Source organism: Mytilus galloprovincialis, chromosome 11, assembly GCF_965363235.1.
Source record: "Mytilus galloprovincialis chromosome 11, xbMytGall1.hap1.1, whole genome shotgun sequence".
Taxonomy (NCBI): Eukaryota; Metazoa; Mollusca; class Bivalvia; order Mytilida; family Mytilidae; genus Mytilus; species Mytilus galloprovincialis.
The window spans coordinates 71876421-71903120 of NC_134848.1; the positions used below are offsets into that span (position 1 = coordinate 71876421).

The 26700-nt window shown below is 32.9% G+C and overlaps 1 long non-coding RNA gene across 3 annotated transcripts in view; it reads right to left on the reverse strand.

Annotated features, from left to right (window-relative positions):
• Positions 1 to 14267, reverse strand: part of LOC143052753 (uncharacterized) — a 53239-nt gene extending 38972 nt beyond the window's left edge. Inside the window, exons 1-3 of one of the 3 annotated variants that reach the window (XR_012971225.1) lie at positions 12225 to 12265; positions 8594 to 9627; positions 6163 to 6310 (exon numbers count right to left, since the gene is read on the reverse strand). This is a non-coding gene — a long non-coding RNA (uncharacterized LOC143052753). Of the gene's footprint in view, positions 1 to 6162; positions 6311 to 8593; positions 9628 to 10428; positions 10555 to 12224; positions 12266 to 14207 lie in introns of those variants that run through there. The other 2 variants (XR_012971224.1, XR_012971226.1) reach the window with 2 other exon arrangements.
• Positions 14268 to 26700: the final 12433 nt, after the last annotated feature.

Below are 26700 nucleotides of genomic sequence, written 5' to 3' on the forward strand. Positions count from 1 at the left end.
GAAAGACCTATTGTATTTGTTCTGATTATTATTATTATTATTATTATTATTATTATTTTTTTTCTTCCGCCAACTTTTTTTACCTTCGCTGTTTTTTTGTTTCGCAAGATGTCGCTTAGATATATGGTATATGATATCGAACAGTTAATACGCTTCTCAAACTGACACCGCGTAACTAAAAACTTTACCTTGTAAGAGTTATCACCCCGAACACTGTTTTTCTTGTTATCTCTAAGGCTTCGCAACTGTATAAGAAACCGACAAATTTATTTTACCAAATTGCTCGTTACATCCTCAGGATGATTTGATTAATTTTGAACGAAGCTATCCGGAGACTCCATATGAGAGTTATCCCCCCTTTTTTATATGATATAGGTGATATGCATTTCTAACTGGTAAACCATAAGTGATAGAGACCCAGGGTCTTTTGATTAAAGATCCTTGGTCCAAAAAAATGAAAATGAGGTCAAGGTCAAAGGTCAAGGTCAAATTCTAAATTTTGATTTTGGCTTATTTTCACTTATTTTCATTAACCTTATAAGATATCGACAAATTATTTTTACTAAATTGTTAGTTGCGACATGTCGTAACTTATAAATTTTGGTTGCAAGGGTGCGTAGACAATAAATGGGAGTGTTCGCCCCTCTTATATTTAGAATTATGCGTAAAGTGATATTACTCATGAACCATACATAATACAGACCAAGGGTCTTTTGATTTGGGATCCTTGGTTTATGACCTTGAAATTGAGGTCAAGGTCATAGGTTAATTGGACGTTCTAGATTTTGACCTTTGCCTGAAATTCATATTTATACATCATTAAGCCATAGGAACTGACATTTTCAACTGAATTTTAATATTTTCATATCAAAATAGATCTTTATTAGTTGAAAGACCTTCAATTGTTCTTTGAACAATTGGTTTTTAATTATTTTTTTTTTTCTTCCGCCAACTTTTTGTTCCTTTACTGTTTTTTTGTTTCGCAAGATGTCGCTAAGATATATGGTATATGATATCGAACAGTTAATACGCTTCTGAAACTGACACCGCGTAACAAAAAACTTTACCTTGTAAGAGTTATCTCCCCGAACACTGTTTTTCTTGTTATCTCTAAGGCTTCGCAACCGTATAAGAAACCGACAAATTTATTTTTCCAAATTGCTCGTTATATCCTCAGGATGTTCTGTTTCATTTGGACCGAAGCTATCTGGAGACTCCATATGAGAGTTATCCCCCCTTTTATATATGATATAAGTGATTTGCATTTCTAACTGGTAAACCATAAGTGATAGAGACCTAGGGTCTTTTGATTTAAGATCCTTGGTCCTAAAAAATGAAAATTAGGTCGAGGTCAAAGGTCAAGGTCAAATTTTAAATTTTGATTTTGGCTTATTTTCACTTACTTCATTAATTTTATAAAATTGCGACAAATTATTTTTACTAAATTGTTAGTTGCGACATGTCGTAACTTATAAATTTTGATTGGAAGGGTGCGTAGACAATAAATGGGAGTTTTTGCCCCTCTTATATTTAGAATTATACGTAAAGTGATATTACTCATAAACCATACATAATACTGACCTAGGGTCTTTTGATTTGGGATCCTTAGTTTATGACCTTGAAATTGAGGTCAAGGTCATAGGTTAATTGGACGTTTTAGATTTTGACCTTTGCTCGAAATTCATATTTTTATATCATAAAGACATAGCAACTGACATTTTCAATTGAATCTTAATATTTTTATATCAAAACAGATCCTTATTGGTTGAAAGACCTTCAATTGTTCTTTGAACAATTGGTTTTTAATTATTATTTTTTTTCTTCCGCCAACTTTTTTTTCCTTCGCAGTTTTTTTGTTTCGCAAGATGTCGCTTAGACATATGGTACATGATATCGAACAGTTATTACGCTTTTGTAACTGACACCGCGTAACCAAAATCTTTGCAATGTAAGAGTTATCTCCCCGAACACTGTTTTTCTTGTGATCGCTTAATATTCACAACCGTATAAGAAACCGACAAATTTATTTTACCAAATTGCTCGATATATCCTCAGGATGATTTGATTTATTTAGACCGAAGCTATCCGGAAACTCCATATGAGAGTTATTTCCCCTTTTATATTTGATATAAGTGATATGCATTTTTAACTGGAACCCCATAAGTGTTAGAGGCCTAGGGTCTTTTGTTTTGAGGTCCTTGGTCCAAAAAAATGAAAATGAGGTCAAGGTCAAAGGTCAAGGTCATGATTAAAATTTTGATTTTGGCTTGTGATCTCTTATTTTCAGAAATCATATAAGATATTGACAAAATATTTTCATAAAATTGTTAGTTACGACATTTAGTAACACATAAATTTTAGTCGAAAGGGTACGTAGACATTTGACGCGAGTTTTCCCCCTTTTTATATCTAATATCATACGTATGGTAATATAACTCATGAACAATATAAAGAAGAGGACTAGAGTCTTTTGATTTGAGGTCCTTGGTTTATGACCTTGAAATTGAGCTCAAGGTCATATGCTAATTAAACGTTCTAGATTTTGACCTTTGCTTTTACCTCATATGTACACATGATAAAGCCATGAGACTGTTTGCATTAAGTTGTAAGCAATGTGACCTTAAAAAACACAACCGGAAGTGACCTTTTGTAAACCGGAAGTAGCTATTTTTTGCACTTAATCAATGTAAAAGTATATAGAACCATATATTTTTGGAATCAGTGTCAAGTAAACTATCAAACAATACCTCAAGTAAACTTTTTAAACCTGAAGTAAAAGATTATCTCCCTTTTCTATATTTTTTTTTATAGAAACCATATATTTTTGGAATAAGCGTTCAATAAGCTGTCATTTGACGCTAAAATTGACATTTAAAACCAAATTTTAATATTTTCATATAAAAAAAAAGGTCTTAACTGGTGGAAAGACCATCAATTGTTCTCTGAACAATTGGTTTTTAATTATTATTATTATTTCTTTCTTCCGCCAACTTTTTGTTCCTTCGCAATTTTTTTGTTTCGCAAGATGTCGCTTAGACATATGGTATATGATATCGAACAGTTATTACGCTTTTGTAACTGACACCGCGTAACCAAAATCTTTCCCATATAAGAGTTATCTCCCCGAACACTGTTTTTCTTGTTATCGCGTTATCTTCACAACCGTACAAGAAACCGACAAATTTATTTTTGCAAATTGCTCATTATATCCCCAGGATGTGCTGTTTTATTTTGACCGAAGCCGTATAGAGATTCCATATGAGAGTTATTCCCCCTTTTGTATATGATATAAGTGAAATGCATTTCTAACTGGTAAACCATAAGTGATAGAGACCTAGGGTCTTTTGATTTAAGATCCTTGGTCCAAAAAGATGAAAATTAGGTCAAGGTCAAAGGTCAAGGTCATTTTCTTAATTTTGATTTTGGCTTATTTTCACTCATTTTCATTAACCTTGTAAGATATCGACAAATTATTTTTACTAAATTGTTGGTTGCGACATGTCGTAACATAATAATTTTCGTTGAAAGGGTGCGTAGACAATAAATGGGAGTTTTAGCCCCTATCATATCTAAAATTATGTGTAAAGTGATATAACGTATTAACCATACATATTAGAGACCTAGGGTCTTTTGATTTGAGATCCTTGGTCCAAAAAATGAAAATTAGGTCAAGGTCAAAGGTCAAGGTTATATTCTAACTTTTGAATTAGGCTTATTTCCACTCATTTCCAAAAACCGTATAAGATATCGACAAATTATTTTGACCAAATTGTTAGTTGCGACATATCGTAACTTTATAATTTTAGTTGAAAGGGTTCGTAGACAATGAATGGGAGTTTTTGCCCCTATCATATCTAAAATTATGTGTAAAGTGATATAACTTATTAACCATACATATTAGAGACCTAGGGTCTTTTGATTTGACATCCTCAATTTGTGACCTTGAAATTGTGGTCAAGGTCATAGGTTAGTTTGACGTTCTAGATTTTGACCTTTGCTTTAAATTCATATCTATACATCATAAAGCCATATGAACTGACATTTTAGACTGATTTTTAATATTTTGATATCAAAATAGATATTAACTGGTGGAAAGACCTTCAATTGTTCTATGAACAATTGGTTTTTAATTATTATTATTATTCTTTTTGTTCCGCCAAACTTTGACAAAATAAACCTCCGTAAACGTAAACCATGTCGCTTTCATGTTCACACTTTGTATCGGTGTCATGAATACCTATCCAGAACTCACCCTGTGAGTCGAAATATTATGTCGGTTCGGAGTAATCCCTCCGAAACCCAAAAACCTTGTTATCGTTCCAACACCGTAACCGTAAACGAAGGGTGAAATTTGTTCAGGACCAGACCCCGGTTCTTCGTTACATTTGGATCGAAAAGATTCAACGACTCATTGGTAGGGTTATGCCCCTATGAAAATTAACCGGTGTCGGTTGGCCACCAAAACTCAGAAACCGTAAGTTGTAGACACCTAGGATCTTCACCTATCATCATCAATTCATGTATCTTTGAAAAATACCTCAAGGTCAAATTTGTATGTTACCTTGACCTTTGACCTAACACCTTGTTATGGGATAATCTCAGAAACCATTATACTTACAGAAGTTTTGAATAGTGGAAAATGTTTGGGTCATTAATGCGCAACTTTTTTTGGGGTCCGAAATTATGACTGTTTGCTTATAACTCAAAATTGGTTAGAGATAGAAAGAAACTTTGAAATGCAAAAATGATCAGCATAATAAGATCTACAAAGTTAGGTCAAAGTCAGAGGTCAAGTCCCTAGCAACGACATAACACACCATAGCAACCATATATTTTTGAACTTAGAAGGCTATGAATAATATAAATATGACATTTTTATTACTGGAAATGATATTTTTGTCCCTTGCAACGACATACAAGTCCTTAGCAATCACTTATTTTTTTTTAACTTTAAATACTATGAATAGTACATATGACATTTTTAATAACTTATTTTAATATATTTATCCTTAGGAATGATTTTTGCCCTAAGCAACCACTTATGAACATAAAAGTCCTTAGAAACCATATATTTTTTAACTAAGAAGGCAATTAATAAAAGAAAAAAGGAAAGACCATTCATTCATTTTGATTTTCTTAGTTGAAATAGTTATTTGTGTTTATAGAGATTAAGATTATATCACAATGTTGATTGTTTGTTTTTTATATAATTGTACCTATTATGTCTGTTTATGTTGCTCACACATTGTTGTCAATATACTTGAATAATATGCGACTGTCATACAAGTGAAAGGTATAGCTAGGTTCAATCCACCATTTTCTACATAAGAAAATGCCTGTCAAAGTCAGGAATATGACAATCATTTTCCAATTGTTTGATGGTTTTGAGCTTTTGCTTTGCCAATTGATAAAGACTCTCCGTTTGAATTTTCCTAGTAGTTCGGTATTTTGCTATTTTACTTTTTATTTCATAAAATTATTAAGAAAGTGACCTTTCCTTCATTTTAATGTACCTTACTTTAAGCATACAGTAAATAGGAAGTTGAAATGCATTGCATATAAAAATTCATGCTTTAGTAACACATGTTCTCTTAAATTTGTAGGTAGATTGCAATGTTTTAGCCATTGTGTGTTACAATATGAGTACTAAGTAAACAGTACGTTGATGAGAAATGGATCTGAAAACGTATCACATGGTACAGCATGAAACCGGAATAAAAAGCTCGGTATATTTTTTGTGGTGACCTAAAACATTGCGATTAATTGTCATACGTGCTTACTTTATGTGCTAAAGATTCCAAATATTCAGTTAAAAGAAGATACAGAGCAATGAATCTGAAAATGCAGCACACAGTATAGTATACAGTCGGATATTAAAGTTACAAAAGTGTAGAAAAATGCAATACACATTTTAGAGGACGGAGGGATGTGCGTACAGACGGACATACGAACAGACATAGATAACACAGTTTATCCTCTCCTTCAAATCTGGAACATAAGAATAAGACTTTTCCTTTGTCTAACTTTAAAAATCCGATATAAAAAATGTATCTACATGTATATTATTTGCTTGTTAAAATACATAAGACAAATGAAAACGAAAATATGTGATCACTATCATTTCTTAAGACGAAATCATCTTAGTAGCTGTTAGAACATTACCAATTGTCAGCTTTGAATTTGGGTCATATATCTTTTTTAGTGCTGATTGCACAGATTGTTCCACCATGTCTGGTATGGTATTGCGTAAGGCGTTGTTGAGAGATAGTTCTATCTTTTTGGGTATTTGCACTGCAATGTCGTCAATTTTCTGAAATGAGAACACAGGCCGTGACTCAAAAATGACAGAGAGGCAGTAGTAGGTTATTGATGTTCAAATTCCTTTGCATACATGAATTAATAAAACAAGATGTAAAGAGCATGAACTCAAAACTCAACGAAACTAGGTGGGTAAACAAAAAGATTGACGATACCGACGCTTATAATAATTAAAATCTCATCAGAAACTTACAAAATCTACTATGTGTAGTTTTAATCTAAAAATATTCTTACAGAATTTCTGCGGCTTACATCTTGATGAGTATCATGAAATATGTTTAATCCGTGTTTTCATACAAATTAACTAATTGAAAATATTATTATAAAGCATTGCATATACGGGGAAATTTTTTTCAATTCCAATTATGAAATATTTCACCTATGCGGAAGACATCAACTTGCATATGGGTTTATCAATATTTCTGGTGGTTTAACTACATTTCAAAAATTTAAAACATCCCTTACACACAAACAGTGCATACAAAAAGTGAATCCTAGATTTCTTGTATGTGCTGTATATGTACTCATTTTGAAACATGGATGGATACCGCATTTCTTTAGTTTTTTTTGTATCTATTATGGTAAATAAACCCGAAGTTAGGATTGATACATTATGAACCATGTCTGAGACATGAATATAAAAAAAAAATGATGTTGTTGTTAGAAAGACAGGTTACCTTGAACAAGTTAACACAAAGAGACATTGAGCAGACCGTAAGTAGCCATTGTTTGCATTCATTTTATAAAGAATTGAAAAAGTGTCCTATCATATAATATATGTTATTATATTTTTCAAACCAGATATAGCAAATTATCTCCTCATTTTAAACAAAAGTGTATAAAATCCATATTTTGTTTGAAATCAGTTTCAAGTGAGCCATGGTCTGACACCAGAAATGATATTTTAAAACGGTTTTTGATATTTCTATATCAAAATAAGTGCATTTAGGGGGGTGGACAGACCTTAAACTGTTCTCTGAACATTTTTTGTTTGCCTAATTTTTCCTAGCGCTGTATTGTTGTTTTAAAAAATGTCTCTTAGATTTTTGTTATGCGATATAGAAAAGTACATGCTTAAGAAACTGACACCGCCTCACTGACACTTTTCTTTGTAAGAGTTATCTCCCTTAACACTGCTTTTCTGGTTTGCACCTATTTTTTGCAACTGCATGAATATTATATCCTGTTTTATTGGTTATATCTTCAGGTTGTCGTTGAAAATACCCCATGACAGTAATTTACCCTTATGTATTTAAGATAAGAGAAATGTAATAGTAGTTCATAAACCATTTGTGATAGAGACCTGGGATCTTTTGATTTGAGGTCCTGTGTCCACCAAGAAGAAACTGGGGTCAAGGTCAAAGTCATATTTATATTTTTTGCTCTTGATTGTGCACGACACCTCATAAATTGTAATACATATCGACATAAGATTTATCAGAAAATTGATAGTTGCGATCTGTCCTAAAAGAGAACTTTTTTTTGAAGCGGTGAGGTAAAATTGAACATGTGTTTTCGGCCCTGTTGAAAATAAGATATCTGGTAAATAACTGAATCATTAACAATATATAGTAAAGACCTGTGGTATTTTGATATGACGGTCTTGCTTGGTAACCTTAAAATTAAGATCAAGATCATAGTTAAATTTGACGTTTTTTTATTTTGACCTCTGCTTAAATTCGTATTAATGCATGATAAATCCAAGGTACCTTTTGCATCAGCTAGTTGCAAGCCACATGAAAAGAAATTTTGGCAACATCTTGTTTCGAAGTGTATATCAAGGGAAACAATAATAACGGACTTATCTTATTTAAGTATTTGATGATATGGAAATCATAAAAGAATGATTGTAGGAAGGAAGGTTTAATAAATGAAGAGAATACTGTAATTTTATTGTATAAGCATACTTCTAGGGCAACTTCCAATTAATCGTCATAATAATTTTCTTAAAACATTTTGATTTTTATTTAATAATTTCGACTGAGATCAACAATTTCAGTGTTGGGCGGTGAGCAGAAACACAAATATTGTTCGTGAATTACCAACTTAAACTCAGCCGGGGTGGAGCTTTAACTCATCAATGGGCTTTCGCGACCGGCAAGTTTGAAGATACATTTTAAGGGAAGACGGGGAAAGCAACTTGATACAATACAATTATCATCGTACCTAATAATGAATGGACAGCCTATAAAATTACCAAAAGAACCACGAAAGAAAAAGATTCCTTGCTATTGAAAATTGATTTTGTGTAACGATTTTAAATCTATAACATTACCTCTTCTAATCGTTTTTCCTTCTGTATCTGCTCCAACAACATATTCTGGTACTGAATACATAAGGTTTCATCCAGTGAACGTTTGTTTACGTTTGAAAGAGACTGTTTGGTCGCGGCTTCATTTTTACAAACTTTGGCAACTTCCATAATTCCTAATGTAATGTCCACTTCATATCCTCCGTAATCAGCTTCTGATATTCTTCCATCACTTGCATGTCCTTGGACCTTATTTCTGATGAGGATTAGTTTTTCGATTGTTTGTCTGAGTGGACAACACTGCTCTATAAGAACTTTGGTTAGTTGATCGCGAAGGTTTCTTACATCAATAACACGAGACGCTGACACGGTGCAAACCAAATCACTTGGGACAATTCGATGAAGTGGACAGGGTAACTCGGGCAGGTTAAACATAACCTTCCATGACTGAAGATCTATCAACGGACCGGTCACTGGGAAAAAGAAACCAGGCGGACATTGGCAGCATGGAATGTTTGGTTCCCTTAGATGATAAATGTGATGTTTGTTTTTGTTAAGGAATTCCGGGAGTGATTGTGATTGTAGAGTCAAACAGCTGTACCAAAAAACATCATGACAGAAGTTCACCAATAAAGATCTTGTTAGCGTTATATCAAGAACATCTGTCGTTATGCCTGTTTTAGTTCTGGCACAACAAAAGTCACTTCGATTTCCAAAATTATGTCCAGGTTTCTTGGCATGCTTATCAAAAAGTATTTCCAACTGTGGATAATAAAGTATGCGCTTGTTTGGAAGATTAAATCCTGGGAAACAATGACAGCATTTTTTAGTATTGTACAAGTGGTAGATTTGGTGTTGATGTTGGGTTATAAAATCTTCAAACGATATGTTGTTCCTAGATAAATGGAGTTCTAGAAGATCCACAAATGATGTCTTGGTGTTATCTACTATAAGTGTAGATCCTCTGTAGAAATTCTCCCTCTCTTTATTAGCCATATCTCAATTCAGTTCTAGTATGCTTGAAATGCAGTGCTTTTATTTTGTGAGGTCACATAATGCTGAAATAAGCACAACAGTGATAATGTTTGTTACTGAAATTAGTAGAAGATTTCATAATTTAGTAAATGGAAAACTTGAATCAAAATTAAGAGTAGTTGAGCCTTAGCCTTGAACAATATGACATTTATATCATATGTTATATTTCATAAAATCCATAACCTACACTAATAAATATGATTTGAACATAATTATAGTGTGGACACCGTAAGATCTAGATATATAAAGAATGAGAGAATAAAGAAGAAACGTGGATTGAATGTTATTTTTTGGAGTCGTATGATACAAATATGCAGTACAAATGGAAATCCCGTATGATCCAGAATCCTCCTAGTACAATTTGGAATATAAAAATCTATAAGTAAAAATTAAAGTTCAGAAAACTGAAAACAATCGACTTCAATTAGGAAAAACAATAAGTAAAACTACATTCACTAGTAGAAATTTGTATAATCAAATTTGTACGAGGAGGATCTGAGATTACCCAACAAGAAGCGATTACAAGAAATTTACTTTATTGTAAAAAAACTTTGAAATGAAAAAAGGTAGGACAATTACCATATGAAATTATTTCCCAATGGTTGATCGAGATTCAATTGACAATGTATGAATATGTGATTTGTCGTTGTAATGTTGCACTACTGTTTCACGTGAAGGTTAAGGTTGGTCCCTGTTTAAACGTTTAAATCCGTTGCATGTGTATGCACCTGTCCTAATCAGGAGCCTGTTGTTCCGGGGTTGTTTTTTGCTTGTGTAATTCATACGTGTGTTTCATCGTTTCTCGTCCTTTATATATATTATACCGTTGGTTTTTCCTGTTTGCATGGTGGTTTTCTATTCTTTTTGGGGTCTTTTATAGCTTGTGGATTGGTATGAGCCTGAACGTCGTGTTGAAGACTGTTCTTTGTCCTACAATTGTTTACTTTTTGCACATTGAGACTTTGATTGAGAGTTGTCTCAATTGCCATTTATAAATACTTTAATGGCCTTTTATTAAGTTATTGTTGACATTTTAAAGACATTTAGGTGAATATCGCAAAAGCCTTATTGGATCCAAAGTTATTAAAGTCTTGTTTCATAAATGATATGTTATTTTAGTATTATCATTTCAAACATAGGCTAATAGGGCCTTTATACCGCACCTCTTTTCTGTCCTTACTTAAATTTTAATCTATGAATATGCATCAAAGCACAAGTTGTAATATCCATGTCTTTAAAATCAATTAACAAAAATACCCAACTCTTAAGTAAATTCCAAAAGGGATATGTTCATAAAAAAAACGAAAAACAAAAAGTTAGACTTTTCAAAACAACAGAACGAATGGAAATTAGCTGTCATATTCAAGCCCATTTAATCAACAAGTTACTAAATCAGCATGAGACTGTTGCAAGTGTATAGAGAAATATTTCGACCTTAAAGTGTTTGGATGCATACGAGATAATAAAAACGTGTAAAGGAGAAAATGAAAATTGGACTAAGAAAATTGATGAAACTTTAGAATGATTAGCTTAAATTTACATTTTGATGTACCTGAAGTCATAACATGCGCAGGAAAAAAAAATCGTTTTTGCTTAAAAATGGAAATTCTTTAATTCTAAATTATCTATATTTCAAAAGGTTTATTTAGAAGGCGATCATCTCGATCTAATTACATGCAGTTGTCATGGAATTAATCCGATGAGTAATCCGTTGCTTTGAGAGATTTTGTATATTCTAACATATGAATAGAAAAGACAAGAAACTTTATTAATGATTGTTATTAATTGTGGTTTCTGTCTTCAATTGCAAAGGAAGTTATATTACAATGCTATGTCCAAGTTGTAAAAATAAATTAATTTCTACGGAAAGTGGATAAACATATTATTTGCAGATGGCTTTTTTTTTACAAATAAACAATATTTTTAAAAAATGCACAAAACTAGTTTGATATGTTTTACTTTAATAGAGCTAAATAAATTAATCTGGTCTATACGTTAGGGTTTTATAATCATTGAAATGCATGCTGTTGTCTGCACATATCTAGTCTCTTATAGAACCAGACGAATGTGTCCCTAGTCTAAATATTAAACATTAATATATTAATATACCATATGTCACTCTAAGATTTCCCATTACTTGCTTTTCCTGTACTTATCTAAGTGACAGGTGGAAAAAACATACATTAACACGACTTACATTCCGCTTATTATCATCACGATCACCCTTTACACCTAGCTATATATGTATTATAAATAATGGAAGACACACAGTACAATGATCTCAATGACATCGTATGATTATTAGACATGTTACGAAAAGGTATATTCATGACGCTGAGGTTGACACATTAAACTTTAAATGTGGAGACTGTGTCAAAACACAAAATATATTACCTGTATACATTGACTATAATTTGAAAACTGCATTAATCCTTTGCAGACATTCGTATGGAACGAATATTCAATAGCATTTGTACCTTAAGAAATATAGGAAATTGATATTAATAAATTCCATAATATTTTGAAGAAACTATAATGCAAAAAAATGGTTGGGGGAGGGGGGCACGGTCATGTAAATACAGCAGTAGATATGCGGGTAACGGAGACACGGGGTACATACGTGTGTGAATTCTTCGGCGAGTCCTTATTAGACCTAAAAAAAAAATCAAGTATTATAATCTGGTTTATACCTTCTGGTGAATATATCATGTATATATGTAACGTTTTTTTTTGTTTGTTTTTTTATAAAGTAATAAAAAGCAAACAAAGGAGTGATCATATGTATTTTGATCCAGTTGTTTGCCATCTAAATTTTTATCTAATGGGGTATGTTTTAAATCACCTAAAAGACGATTTTTATACGATTTCAACTTGAAACTTGTTGCATTTTATAGTTTTAGAAAACTTACTCCCGGTCATATAACGGCGAACGCATGTATTTTCTTCCTTTATTTCCTTCTAAATTTGTCTTGATTTAAACAATTTCAGCTTAATTTGTATTTTCTTTAAAAGGGGTTTTTGAGTGATTGATTTTTAGTTGCTTAACTTCCAGTGGCAGATATTTCATGCATGTTCAGAACGATAAGAAGTTTGTGTAAAATTTGACTCACTACTCACCGGTTGAACATCCCTGCAGAGCTTAAAAAGCATTGCATAATGACTTTGCATTTACACCTTAACACCACCTTATGCAGACATTGCATTCATACACAGGTGATTGTGGACAACAGAAATCAAATAACTTAGATTTATTCGAAGTGGTTTCATAGGACACCAACATGATGCCCAACAGTATAATCTATTGCCTTTAATTGGACCAGGTTTGGAGTTAGATTTCCCCTAGAATTTTGTCATCTTAGCGGATCTTTTTTTTATCATTGTCGATCGCCCTTCGTAACCCCCTTCAGACGCCAAAAATTAAGAGCTACACCAGGAGCAGAAAGAAGAAATATAAAAAAATGAATTTGCGTTTATCAGAGTGCCGGGTATATGTCTAACGCGCTATAAGGCGCTTAAAAACTTTCAGAGTCATTGGAAGCTTATGGAGACACCCGACTGACAAATCGACCAGACTGTAGAGCTTTGTGCGATATAAGTGGAGCGACATTATGAACTTTGTCAGGAACTGTAATACAACAAATAAAACTAGGATCTAACTAGCTTACTATGCATATATTATCAATCTAGAATCGAATGAACTTGTATATCTCTCAGCTCTCCATTTTCTAGCCCACCCACTCCTGCACGCGTACACCTTTCATGTCTTATGATATGCTGGACTGTGGCGGATCAAGGGGGGGGGAGTGGGTTCGGGGGTTGGAACCCACTTTTGTTTTGACGATCAATGCATTTGAATTCGGACATATGGTTGGAACCCCCCCCTTCCCCCTTTCTCTTGTGTCGGGACCCCCAACATATGGTTGGAAACCCCCTCCCCCTTTATCTTGTGTTGGGACCCCCCCACACACACACCCTATAAAAAATGGATTGATCCGACCCTGTCAGCAATGATATCACAAAAGATAGGATGTTACATAATGATACTCTAGATAAATGTGATTTGAATTAACCAAGACGCACAGAATTGAAATTTTACCTGTTTAAATCTATAATCAATATTTTGGCACCGTCCCTAAATTTAAAGTCTAATTTGTCAACCTCAGCGTAGAGAATATACCTTTTCGTAACATGTCTAGTTAATGTTAGGTTTTTAAATATGTGAAACCAACCATGATGCACCTTTTAAATAACCTGAACAAATTTATATTGATTATAAACTACATATTCAATATTGATTCGTCTTTTAATGGCAAAATATATAACCAATATGATTTTTGAAAAGCAAATTCATTTTGAATCGAATAAGTCTTACAGAAAAATGAAGAACATATGATAATATGGATCATTAAGGAAATACAATCAGAACTTTTTTTGTCACAATGTTTCTTTCAACATTATTGTTTAATAGCTGAACTGAAACTGAAAGTTATATTTTTAACATTTGACTTCATATAAACGAGGTCAACTGTATTGACTTGAGTGCTAATTAAGATTGTACCTATACGTTCTTTTCTGAAACTATTAAAGAAGTCTATGAACTTACCTTAGAAATGTTTGTTTATAATATTGAGAGAAAAAATATATGATTGCGCATGTCCGTGAGTAATAATCAGTGACGTATGCTAGAGATAGGTACCTGAAGGGTACCTGACCAATTATCATAGACTCTCTATTTACTGATTGTTTGGGAATGTAAAATATCTTTAAGGCTTTTACCAGTACATAATATTGAAAATAGTTCTAAATTCATCAAATAAGTTTTTATTGGATAGTCATACTAATAGAAGAACCAGATGATCATAATAAGGTTAACAGACTAAACGCGTGCAAAGATATAAACAAAATATGACCTTTTTATAATCTGAAGTCGAAAATATTGCTCCACAATACCTAATCAAACATCCTTCGAACATAACCAAAATCAAATGGATATATTTCATAGCCTTGAATGACTATGCGTCAACATAAATCACGTATACAAAGACCTTCTCTTAATAAAAACCCTTTTATTTATCAAAATCTTAAAAACTTTACCCCTATTGTATTATTGTCTTCTCGCAATCTCATTCGCAAACAGATTTGGCGTATGTAGCAATCTTAACTGTACATTATCATAGGGAATTAAACGCAAGTGCAAAGGGGTGACCTTTGACGAGAGAAAAAATAAATAAATGTAAAGGGAAGATAGTATTAACCTATTCTAAAAGTAGAAATATGATACACCAAATAATTTAACGACTCGTATGACAATGTTTGATTAAAAAATTAGAATGCAAAGGATATATATAAACTAATAGAATAAAAATTGCTCTGTCATAAAAAAAAATCACGTGCTTCATGATTGTGTGTCAATAGGTTATAAAGGTTACTATCAGTTTATTACGGCAACGTTACCCGAAATTTAATAAGTAGCCAATTCCTTTAAAAAAAAATAATAGTGTTCCATTGTACGGTATAGACTAGTAATAATTCAAAATATTTGCACAGAGGACTTTGATGAGTAAATATACATAAATATTAAAAGTGTGAATGATTGGCAATTGAATCTCCACCAGAGACCAAATAATATATATGGAAGTTAACAGCTATATTCACCGTTTAATCTTCAACAATGAACAAAACCAGTAACGCATAGTCAGCTATAGTAATTTATAAAGAAGTGAAAGAATTATATTAAAAACTATAATGAACAGCCTGACAAAATAATTTTGGATTGAAAAATCAGCCATGTAATAACTACTGTTTCGAGAACACTGTTATTTCGAAGTGCCTTTCCCTTACGCAATAAAAGCTAAATAATAACAATATACTCTATCCAAAAAGGGATTTTACAAAGCAGTGTACAATATGCATGTAATGGTCCAAAACTGTCCTTGATAGTATTATCACCAGAAACGAGGTTTATATGACTGCAAAATAGCCGATGTCTTTTTTTCTGTCATTTCCGTCAAAAGTCGCATAGTGACTTTATAGGTTCAGCCGTCGTCGTAAATTGAGGTTCAATATGGGTTTAGATCTTATACATTATAAGTAATGTTGCATACACTCACGGAATATTTACGAAACTTAAACAGAAGAATTTTCGTACACGAGAAAATCAGGAACCATTAATTTCTAAAGAGATATTTTTTGTTCATTTTGACGAATTGTATTGAACGTATTAATAGTCAAATTACGATATATTCAGTGGTTAAAATTTTCCACAAAAAACACTTCATTGCAGACATATTTAACTCTGTATAGAATATCGCAGATTATAACATATTTGTTGCATATGCAATTATTAGTCAACCAACTATTATCGCTTTAGCCCAATTTATGACATATTCTTATTTTTGTTTTTGACCATATTCAAAATAGTCGTCCAAAATGATGTGAATTGTTCTTTTTCTTTCTGCAGAACATGAATATGTGACAAATAGATTATTTTTGTGTTTTTTTTCCTTCATAGTATATGAGTTTAACGTAACTAAAACTATTGTAAAGGGAGTTAATGATTTATATGTTTTAAGAAATAGCCTAGCTGATAAGAAAGTCGATTTAACAGTTATGGCTATTTTATATTTTTATTATAGTATTTGTTATTGTTATTGTTATGTTATGAAAACTGCATTATGAATATTGTACAGGGATCTTTCAAATTTGCAAAAGTATCCCGTCCAAAACATCTAAATATAGTCTTATAGAATATGAATGTTGTTGAAATTTGAATATTATTTGTTTGTTATGATTGTCAGGTTTGTCTTGGTAACAATCCAATATTTGGATTTTACACCAATAAAATTATTTGATTGATTTGATTTGATTAGTTGCCTGGCATCATCTTTCGGCTCAAGCCCCGAGTTGACATGATAGTCGTGGGGTGTACCAGAGCCAATATGGAACAACACATGTTATAATAAAAATGCTTTTTTCTGTACTTGTGTCAGGTGGAAAAAAAAACATATATGAACATGACTTTCATTCAACTTGATATCACCATGATCACTTTTTATCCCTTGGTTTTAAAAGAAACGCAATTGTTTTCAATGACTATCGAACGTTAGGTTTTTAAACATGTCAAACCAACCATGCATCTATTAAAAACCTAAACAAATCAATCTATATTGATTATGAACTACATTATAAATAACATATTCAATATTGCTTTGTCTTTCAAGAACAATATATATTAACAATATGACTTTTTAAATGCAAACTCATTTAAATCGCAATTACAGAAAAATCGTGTACTATTTAAAAAAAACTTGTTTAAATCCTTTTACATTGATTATGAATCTATTTAGTTTTCTATTGTACAACATATCTAAAAATGATTCGTCTTTCAAGGGCGATATATCAATGAACTGTCTTTTGAAAGGCACTTTAAATTCACATATGTATTTATAGTTTTTTATATGACGTGGAACGAAATGATATGTTCTCAATGTTGAGGTTGAAAACTATATTTAAATGTAGATATCGTGTCAAAACAGTAGTTTAAATGTTTGAATACCTGTGTATCAATTAAATCGTGTAAAGCTTGTGGTTTACCGTCTAAGAACCTATACTATATGGAGAATACATTTTAAATGGTAGTATATTGTTGGGAAATATAAAACTTAATTCACGGGTAGTAAGGTCGTCATATCGAGGAGTGTTTAGTACAGTGATTTTGTCATAGTTTGGATAAGTTTGACATGGTTAATTTATGTCGCTTCCTTTAACTATTGCTTCAGTTCTATTCACACGAGCAGATAAAAAGCAAATAAGATGTTTGAATCTGTATTGGAGGTCAAACGATCTATATTGGAATCTTTGTTTCACGAAATTAATGCAGAATAAGCGAGATATCGGAATTGCTATGGTTTGGTTAAGCGATTGACATGGTTCGGTTAAGAGTCTAGAAATTTGTCATGGTTTTGGTCAAGATTGTCATGGTTTAGATCGAAATAAATATATATGTGTTTCACTTTAATACTGAAAATTTGATTGGTAGCGCCTGTTATTGAACAAAGATACACTATATATTAACTGCCTGAGAGAAAAAAAAAGCCTGTTTAACAAGATTTAGTGGGTGTAATCGTCAAAGAGTAAATTAAACATGTCATGTTACTTTTCCTTAGTTTTCTACAATATAAATTAAAATTCACTGCTCTTTTAAACTAGCTTTCGATATAATTTTACAAAAAAGAGACAAAGCGTTGCTTCTGTTTCACATATAATCTTTTCTCTATATGTCCATGCTTGACTCTGCCGGGGATATCATGAGCGGCATCTCTTGTTAGATAACATAAGACTTCTACTCAAAAGTGGCAGCCAGTCAAAATGTAATTCTTGTTTTTCATTTTCTATTCTAGAAAACTATACATTTTGTTGGTTTTTCTTTATTTTATATTTCGAACCAATTAATGATGAATAAAAGGAGATGTGGGGTTATATGTCCATGATACAGTAACCCAACTACAAAACTAACCAAAAGATATTAAGAGTACACCATAAGTCCTCAACCATATAAGAAACCGAATAGTTACGCGTGACATGGACAACAGTTTTAAAACTTATTGGTTGAAGAACTATAATAGGTGAAATTACAATAAAAAGTACTTTCAAAGTTCGAATTCAAAATATGAAAGATCACAACTCCAATTTTGGATTTAAGCCGATATAACGTTCAAGTTTATCAATTATTATTACGAATCAATAAAAATCTTTGTTTGTAATATCATATTTATAAATGCATTGTGTATAGTATCATTAAATTATTTCAAATATTTTACTTTAAAAGTAATATAGTTTCTATACTATCTGAAAAAAAAACTCCTGCTTTCTAGTTTTAAGTATGAGGTGGTTAATTATAAAATGTGATTGAAAAAGGATTGAAATTCAAAGAAACACGTGTTACATTGTCTGCTACATGTACATTTAAACCGTGTACGACCTTAATTTTGACCTGTCTAGACCAAAAATTATCGTTTGTAATAGGACAGAACGTATTAGAAGATGGACGGAGATGAAACAGATGGTAAGTTTGTTGATATATATCACAAGTACACTTCATTTGAACTTCTTAGAACATTCAATGATATTTTTATGCTATCTATATTTGCCGTATATCATTTTTCCTTATTTGATTTCCAATTTATTAGGTAATATCAAATGTAAGATGACGTGGGAAATACATAAATGAGACAGCAAACTAACAACACAAACATGAATTCTTCAACAATAGGATGAATTGAATAGGCCAAACTCTATATCTGCCCGTTTCTATAAAACGGGTGAATAGATTGAACAGAGACACCCAGAGATCTGAAACCATCAAACTATTTTCAGTATAGCGTAACAATAAGGTATGACATAGGACAACTTGTCGCGTCACTTCGGAGTTCACTAGATAAGTTTTTAAAATTAAATGTGTAAAACCCTTCTTTAGCGCTAATGAATGCCTGTTCAGTGTCTGTGTTGAAAACGTATATTTCCATTGTGTAACCAAATATGTTAAGCAAAAATACAACGCAGCCAAATTCATAATTGTTTTTTTTTTTTTGTTATTTATTAACACGATACGGCTCCAAATTTTACACAAATGCATTGAATTGGACTCATACATATTTTTCAGAGGCAATTACATCTATTGCTCCTTTAGACGGGTCATTTGAAGCTGTTGGTGATACTGATCTAATTGAAGAAACAGTGGGTTCACTTAATAAAAATGATGGTAAATTAGATGAAAACAATAATGAAGCTCAACAGGGTTTACCAAAAATAACTAAAGTCAAGTGCGACATCTGTTCTAAAATTGTTCAAAGAAGATGTCTAACACGCCACATGAGAACACATGGGGATCAACTGATTTGTTCCCATTGTCCAGCGAAATTCTCAGATAGATGGGCTTTGAACGAACATGAAGCACGACATTCAAACCCTTTAATGTGTGATGTTTGCGGCAAAAAATATACTTCAAGAATCGGCCTAAGTCGCCATTTAAGGGACCATGTCAGTACACGCCCAATAGAGTGTGGTATTTGCCATCAACGGTTTAACGATAACGCTCACTTTGAAGGTCATCGCAACAGTAAACATTTAAACTACAAACCGTTTAAATGTACCGTATGCAGCAAGGCTTTCGCTTATAGACAATCAATGGCAAGACATGTCAAAGAATGTCAAGGGAATAAGTCATACAACTGTATGGAATGTAATGCTGTGTTTAACAGCAAGCGTTCACTAGACCAGCACCATAGTGGGAAACACGGGCAGAAAGTGCATACATGTATGTGTGGAAAGTCCTTCCGTTGGGTTCGATCATTCACCAGACATAGTAAAATATGTAAAACAAAATAATTTATCAAATAATAAAAATTTAATAAATTCAAAAGTTGTTTTTTGATTCATGTCTAGCATTCATATACATGATATACATTTCTAAATATCATAACATGCTCTTTTATGAGGAAGGATTTTTTCTTCATCTTTCCTATGGTACTGACGAATTCCTTGAGCACCATGTGCAAATCCATCATATGTGCTCACGATTGCACTTTTCCGTTTAGCAGTGGATCTTCGGGGTTGGTCAAACATTGCATGGCTTCTGAAATAAATAAACGTAATCATATTTTATTAGCTCTTTTAAATTCAAGTTTATAGTACGACTGCGGCACTAAAAGATTAAAAAATTTAGAAACAAATATTGAAAAATAGGATCCTCCCACTGATGTTTTATATAATTCTATTCAATATAATTACAGTGTTAAGAAATCTATCGTTATTTATTGCTAGACATAATTCAAAGATGCACGTACAATATATGTAGATAAAGACACCATGTTCCGCCTGATGCATATCACAAGATGTGAATTATCACTTTATTTTACTCACAATGACCGACATAATGGCTGCCCCTATGGTACAGGATCCCCTCACCCTTCAGGAGTGAGCGAGCCCAATTCATGACGGAGTTTGTGATGCTACTGACTATTTCATGAGTTATGCTTTCTTGGTATCATTAACATCTTAAAGATTGTTAATATTATGAATATAAGAACAGGATTTTCTTATTCATTTTTTTTTCATTAAGAGAAGGGATGTTACTTAAACTCATATTCATGTTAAATGACTGCTGGACATAACACATTTTGTTTGTAATTTAAATTTTTCAGTCAGAATGACACACCATAATAGTTATTGATATAAAGTTTCATTAAACTTAGTACCTAAAACCACCGACTGATTTCTTGGCCACATCTTCTTCTTGTACAGTTGCTGCTTGTGTTTTACAACTGGAAGTAGTATCTCTGTCTGTTGATTGTAGACTGGACGTTTAGTAGTTGTGTTCAGATAGAAACCCCTATTTAACAAAAGTAACACTAATAAGTATATAAGAAGTCAAAGGTTTTAGCATGCTACTGGTTATGATAAGAACCATGGTATGTTGTAGTTTCGGGTCCTGTTAGACGACTGTTCCCTATTGTTGCTGGCGGATATTTTTATGTTTTGAGCTGTTACATCATTGTTATAGGTAAACGGGAAGGGTTAAACGCTAACGGATGTTTAACCCCGTCGTATTTTTTATGTGCCAGTCCAATGTCATTGGTTGTGTTGGTTCGCGCCCGACATATACATTATTTTCGTAATTGCTTTGCTATAAATTATACGTAATTTTCTCAACTAAAGTTTTTCATATTCATCATGTCAGGGCCGTCTATAGCCGACTATATGGTATGTGTGTTTTCATTGTTGAAGGCTGCACAGTTGTCTATATTAGTTAACATCTATTTCAATTAAACTTTTGTGGATAGAAGTATTCTCATTTGAAACAATACCTCATCTTTTTATTTATATTTCAATTGTGTTTATTTTTAAGTGTCACTTCCGCCAGTTCTAAAATTTCAATTGCTTCTAAATTTCACATGTTTCGTAATTTCTTTATAAACAAAAAATTAAAACATTTACCTGTTTGGATTCATCCTTGTTGTTAATATTTCACATGCTACACTCATGGCTTTAGGGATTTCAGATGTTTTTAGCACACCAGCACCTCTTGGGTCCAAGTCTCTAAACGAGGAGAAAAATGTTTCATTGTCCAAACTTCCAATAGATCTGACATTGTATGTTCCAGTTTTTGAAAGGCGATAAAGCTGAATAAGCCTTTCACAGCTAGTGATTAGTCCAGTAAACAAAATAACAGGTATGTCACAAACATGACTTCCAGGTGGCGGAAACTGTCTAAGACATGTTTGGCATGAGTCAAGAAGAAATTCTCTCAAATTTAAAAGCTTTTGTACACGTCCATTCGCTGATAAACCTTTTTCATCCACTGCCTCGTACCATTCTCTAATCAAACGGCAAAAGTTGGCCTCTGATGCATCATTGTTTTTGATCATTTCCGTCTCAACATCTTTACTAAATGTAAGCTGAGCAACCAAATTGCTTTGAGAATCAACAAGATCTTCAACATAAGCCACGTTAAGTCCTGTACCATTTAGTTTGCTTGACTTAGCTACTTTCAACCATGCAAAAGAATTTATTTTTAGAGCCTTAAATCCATTTCTACAGCAGTGGATTCTGCAGTTTGTAAGTAAATGATGATGGTCTAGAAACCGTAGTAAAATAGTACCATCACTGGATCTCTCTGGAGTTGTAAACCAGTCGTGTTTTGTAACAAAACCCATCTCTAGGAGCTCCGAAATAGTAATCGGTGAACAGTTTTGTCTTTGCCAACTGTCAAGCTTGAAAGGCCACTCAATATGCGAACTTATCCGGTTTAATGTTTCTTTTCGAACGGACGCAAATTTCTCTCGCAATAGAACTTTCAATGCCTTAGGAGATCTAAGTTTGGTAGAGACTGCTACAACTTTAGAGCCAGACACTTTTGCAAAGAAGTTTGTAAACATGCATTTGTTGGATTTTGACGAAAGTCCTTGTTTAAGTCCAAATAATTTAATCTCTTGCGTGTTAACTTTCAACATTCCTTGAAGTTCGTCCTTAGTAAAACTCTTGTCTATGGCTGTGGTGCTGTCAAAACAATCAACAAATCTATCTAAGTCTTTCAATTTCCATAATTTCTGACGTTTTGCTTTTGTGTTTTTTGTAAGGTACTCCAGCATGGTCTGATAGTTATTATTCGAGATATGAGGGATTGTTATTTCGTCGGGCAAAGAAAGATTTTGAATATTGTTTTCATCGTAGTCTTTACAAGCGTTGTTTTCAGTGTTATCATTTTTCGATTTTGTATTTGTTTTGAAATTTGAAGGTTTCTCAAATACTTCTCTCCAAACATTTTGTTCTTCAGAAGAGGACAATTTCAAGTAACATGTATTACAAGTAATTGGACCATGAAGTAAATTTCCATGATTGTCTGTCCTGTAGTTTATAGTTAATTTCCACTTCTCATTTATATCGTCAAATGTTTTAACAGGACCACACACATTTCCCAACTGAAGGAACGGTCGCAAAAGTTCGTGAGATGATTTTGCACACGTTTCTTTCCAATGCATTTTCCTCTCCTGTAACTCAGAAAGAGATGATCCATCGTACGAAACTATAGATAACTTAGAAAATTGCCCATCAAATGCCTCTACCTGAACATGAATATTGTATGTCTTTAGTTGTTCGCGTAAGAATTCAAGCATCTGTCTTACAGTGTCCGCTTTCAAGTGCTTCGGACTCAACCCATATGCAACCGGAAAAACATAAGGCTTGTCGATCGCATAGGTCCTATCCAAGTCACTCAACATGAATACCATAACATCACTTGGTCTATCAAAGCAAAGGGTGAAATGCTGATTGATCAAACACTTTACATCATCTATGCAGCTCTTTATTTCAGAAAGGTCTATCGCGTTAAACGTTCGTCTTTGTTCTGTACTTGGAGAGTGTGAACCATAAACTCCATCAGTCTGAGCAGAATCGTGTCTACATTGAATGGCTTTCAAAGATTTGAACTCTCCTAAATATTTCACGTTTTGTGTCAGAAAAGTATCTATAAGTGCTTTTAGTTCTTTGGTTTTCGGCTTTTTTTTGGTAGGTCTTCTGTTGTGCGTTCCATACAGAAATTCTGCCTCTGTAACTATTGCAGTATACAAATCTTCATCAAATTTCACAAGAAAAGCAGTCGTTGATTCTTCAGACCACGAAACAAAAATGGATTCCGGAATATGATACCCGTAGCTTTCTTTTGAAGCCCCCATTTGAGTTATCAGTTGTAATACATAGTAATTTGGAATTGAGTAAGACACATTAGTTTTCCAGTCGGATTTGTATGGACACTTTATTTCGAAGAGAAATCTTTTCATCTGACCTTCATCTCCTTCACCATCTGGACTGGCAACAAGAAAAGGTTTGTCTTCTCTCCATTTAACGTAGCAGCCGACTTCTTTAAACTTTATTTTCGGGAAGAGTGATGGTAATATCTTCCCACAAATAGTTGCAACTCCGTGCTTTTCATTTTCAATACCATGTAACATCTGAGGTGTTGGAGACTGTACTCCGTCCTTGTCTTTGTTAAGAATCACAGAGTCATAATGTGCTTGCTGCTCCTTCAGTGTGCGTAAACCAAGTGCTGTATGCATTGTACTTGCAGTTACTTTAGCTTGCTTCCGTAGTTCAAACCATTCGTCAGACCGTTGTTGAAGAAACTTGGTACATTGACTGTTGGTTTCTTTGTAAAATTCTGATCGCAGACAAAAATAATTTGGTTGGTTATTCATGTCAGCCTCTTTACCAATCACAAAAGATGTTTCTGAACCATTCATATACGAAAAGTATTTGCAAATTCTATCGTTAACCCTAAGCAAGCTATCAATACAATCTTTTGTCATTCCTATATTTGTTTTCATGGCACTTATAGCGTATGCGTATTTAGATTTTTTCCAATCGCCTGGGCTCTGTTTTTCCGACTTTTCCATTATTTTTTTCAGATTTGCTTCTTTTCCAACGAGATACTGCCGCAAAACTTTTAATCTTTGACAAAGAATTTCAAAAGTTTCAAAAAGTCCTTTCTTTATGTGAGTTACCTGTTCATTGTCTCTTAAAATACTAAGACTTTCGTGTTCTAATGCTATCAATGAGTTAATTCTTTCTGTTATACACTGAATAACCTGCAAATCGGCCTCGAGTTCTGTTTGCTTTTCTAACCTGTTGGGTTTGTCCTCATACCCCCATAGGTCTACCGGTATAGAATCGCCACCTCTTCCCGAGTTAATTTTTTTCAGGTCAACACAAATTTTCCAGCTTTTTGTCGTGACATGGTCTGTTGTGGAAATAAAAGATAGCAATTCCTTTATAATTCCAGGTTGAATTGTTTTTGGCAGAACTGTTGGCATGCAAGACAAGCTTGCTTTGCTAGGAACAGCAAAATTGATTTTTGAATTTTCAGGATCAAATTTTTCTCGTATTCCAATATTTTTCATTACCAAGTTTTGATTTCCAAGTCCCCTCATGAAATTTAAAAATTTTGTATGGAATAATCGAAAACCGATTTGCCAAAAACTTTTACTTCTATCGCTATAACGCATAGCTGAGATTTTAGATTCCGAAAACCAACGGACAACATCTAAAAATAACAAAAAGGCTATACTCTGCATGGGAAATCTGTCTTGTAGTGTAAGATGTATGAAAAGCCAAAAGTTATCTCTTTGACTGTCATTGTTAGGAATTTTATTCAAGACTGTGGCTAGGTTTATCTCGTGTGGCTGTTTGCATTTTCCCTGAAATTCATTATCTTTATTCGAATCATCCTCCATTCTTAAATCGTCATTTTCGGATTTAGAAAACTTTTCAATGGTCTTTTCCGAGCAAACTTCAGTAATTTTGATATTTTCATCTCCTGGGCTTATCCATATTTTCTTGTTTTCACTTTTCAAAATTTCTGGAATGATATGATAATGTTTGGATACATATCCAGTCACACCATCTTTAGTTGTTTTTCGTTTTACTGAAAGAAATCGATCTCCATGATTTAGTATGGTGAGTCCTAGAATTGACAATATGTCTAAAGTGTAAAGCTCACAATATTGGCAGCAGAATTCCATCCTGAAATTTAAAAGAAGCTATCTTAGAATCATGATTTTGTATCATTTGTTATTTGTTTGAAACTAGGTCCCACTTAATATCAGTACTTTATTTGTGTCTTTAGTGTTTCTGTTACTTGATTTTCTTGTCTAAACCCGATCTGTTGAGTTTACATGTGTGGCATGGTTAAGTCGAAGAAGAGGTTGGGGAGCCTACAAACATGTTGAACTCCGCATTTTGTATATACTGTCTCAAGTTCAGTGTTTGTAATGCCGTGAATATCGTATGTAACTGTGTATCATATTTTGCTATTTATTTTGGACAGAAATTAGGCTGATAGTTTTCTTATTGGAATTCCTATACATTGAATTTTGCCGCAGTCTTTTATATCTAAGAAATAAGGTTTTGCTCATTGTTGAATGTTGAAGGCCTCTTGATGACAAATAGCTGCTAACATCTACGTCATTTGATCTCAGGTGGATAGTTATCTCATTGTCAATCTTATTGCATCTACTTATAACATATTATTACATTGTATGTGCGTTTTTATATCCTTTTGTGTTTCAAATGGAACGATTTTTGTTAGTTTTGATAGTAACTCTTCATTATACACGACAAGAATTACATAACTGAACCATGTCTAACATGAACTTAACCATGACACGAGTGAACCAAACCATGACACAGATATTTCATTAATTTTGAATTTATTGTAAAAGTAGGTATTTTTCAGAATATTTGACCGCAGTGTTATATAACGAAGATGTATGTGATGTAACAGACTGTAAGAAAATAACTTTTTTTATGCACAATAAACCAATTAGCAAGTTTTAAGTTTTGACATACGCAAGCTTTGTTCTGTGTTAAATCATTAACCATATGATACAATTTGTGATGTACTAACATATTTACTTGATACAAAGGTACTTACCAGCTTGAATTAATGGTCAGAAGTTCCGTTTACAAAATATCCCATTGTTTACATTTTTGCATTGATTGTCATCAAAAAGACTTAACACCGTCATGTCAAACTTATCCAAACT